Below are 2,226 nucleotides of genomic sequence, written 5' to 3' on the forward strand. Positions count from 1 at the left end.
GCCCGCGCTGAGCGCGGGGGGCTGGGGGCCGCGGGAGCGGAGGGAGCAGAGGGCGGCTCCTGCGGCGGGCGCTGAGGGACACGCGCCCGCCCGCGGGGCGATTGCCAGCAGGTGCGGGCGGGGCGAGGGGCCCGTGGCACGAGTGTGCGGTGCGGGGACGCCTGCAGCATTCCTGCCCGCCCGGCCAGCGCCGGGAGCCCCGCACGGCCAGCGCCGGCCCCGCTGCGCGAAGCGGTGCAGGCAGACAGGAAAACCCGAGCCCCGCGGAGGTCAGGAGCGAATCGGGCAGGCGGGACTGCCGGCACCGGCCGCACGCCAGCATCGCGGCTTCTCAGTGTTTCCAAGGATAAGAAATACTGAGCATAGGTATAACTGAATGTATTTGGTATCAAATCCAGTCAGCTCCCCGTTCTGTAACAGACACCTTTTAAATTGTGTGACTTTTCCGAGCACCGTAATTAATAATTCCTCGTGGATTTGGGGTTCTTTCAAGCCATGCCGCGATTATTGAATGCTGGCCAACTCATAGGCACATCATTGACAAACACACCGTTTGATACTGTGCATGTGCGAGAACTAAATTATAGCGCCGTGTTCCTGTTTTAATTTAGTAATTGGGGTAGGTAGGACCTTAGGCAAATAAGTTATGATCCCTCACCCTTTCCCCACTGGGATCAGTGACACTCTCCCCATGTGTTCCCACTCTCCTCTTGTGTTCACAAGATGCAATGGGAGCAGTGGCAAAATAACTTTGGTTAGGCAGGATTCTAATATTATGTTTTTGGAAACTGTTTATTACACCAAACCTATGGTACATTTAAGGCAGTGGAAAGATCCTTGTTGATTTCACAAATGATTTGTTTTAGTCCCTGTCAGTAACAGTTCTACGGATGTTTTTGTGTTTCCATTACCTAATTAAGCAATTTTAATATCTTAAAAATTGATAGAAATTTCATTGTGGCCTCTGATTTTCTCTTACAAAGGAAAAAAACAATCCTTATGGAGACCTATCATTTCAATAGTTATCCACATCAAAAAAGCCATCCAGAAACAAAAGAGTATATTTTAGCTAGAAAATATAATGTACATAGTTTATCATTTTCAGGATGTAAAATATATTCTCCAATGTTGTCAGCAGGACACAGAACTGAATCATGTATAAAATTATTAAGGACTCTGTAACTACAGCTTTTCTTATTGAAAGAGTCTGATATAAATAGCAATTTTAAGGCCTGATTCTGTGATCACAAGTGTTTCAATGTGGTTTGAATATATAAATGTATAATCACATGAATTAGGATTTATAGTTTAAGTCCTTAGCCGCAGCAGTCACAGTGGAAAACTGTAATTTAAAGCCGGACTAAAAAGTTGTATCTTGTTGCCAGCCACTTGACATTAACTAGTTCCAAAGAAGTTAACCATAAACTAAGAGCACCCTGCATTCTGAATTCGTGTTAAGGTTTCCACAATTTCCCTGTATTCCCTCCTTGCTTTTGATTTTGTACGCAGTCACATGCATTGCCTGATAAACACCTTCTCACATGTGTCCTCTGCATGCTCTGCATGAAGAGATTCCTTCAAGTTTGCTGAGAGCCTCGGAAGAAGTGCTGGTATTCAGAAAGAGCTAATCGTAAGGCAGGAGTGTGTGCATAAACCTGCACATTTGTGAAAAATTAGATTAGAAGCAGATGCTAAGGAAAATCTCAGGTTTTCATGAATTTGTATTGTTTGTATGGTTGGATCAGCAGATGGCAAATATGACTCAGTATAAACGTTACATAATTCTTCTGGGGAAAATAAAATCTCAAGACTGTGCTCTAATTGAAATGATCGTCCAGAAAGCTGTTGAAGAGCAGTAAGGAGATTCAGCCTAGAAATATCAATGGAGCAGATGCATGCAGTAGCCAGCAAATTCAGAAAGATTTTATGAATGTAGAAAGACTCAAAACCCCAGTAAACCCATAGCCTAGTGCCCAAAAAAACCTGTGAAGGCCAAATAGAATATTTAGTTTCATTATGAAATACAGCAGAACAGAGTAATTCCATCAATTTGAAAAGTGAAAAGGAGCGTAAGCAGCACTGTTTAATGGAAGGGTTAAACGTGGACAAATTCTAAGGGCTACTGAAGCGAAGAATTGAGAACATGGGCTGGTATGTTTCCAGACATGAAATCGACAGTGGGCTGTAGTACGAAAAACAAAGTATCTAGACTGAGTTGAATGTAAA

This window comes from Passer montanus, unplaced genomic scaffold (assembly GCF_014805655.1).
Source record: "Passer montanus isolate IOZ18808 unplaced genomic scaffold, ASM1480565v1 scaffold17, whole genome shotgun sequence".
NCBI lineage: Eukaryota > Metazoa > Chordata > Aves > Passeriformes > Passeridae > Passer > Passer montanus.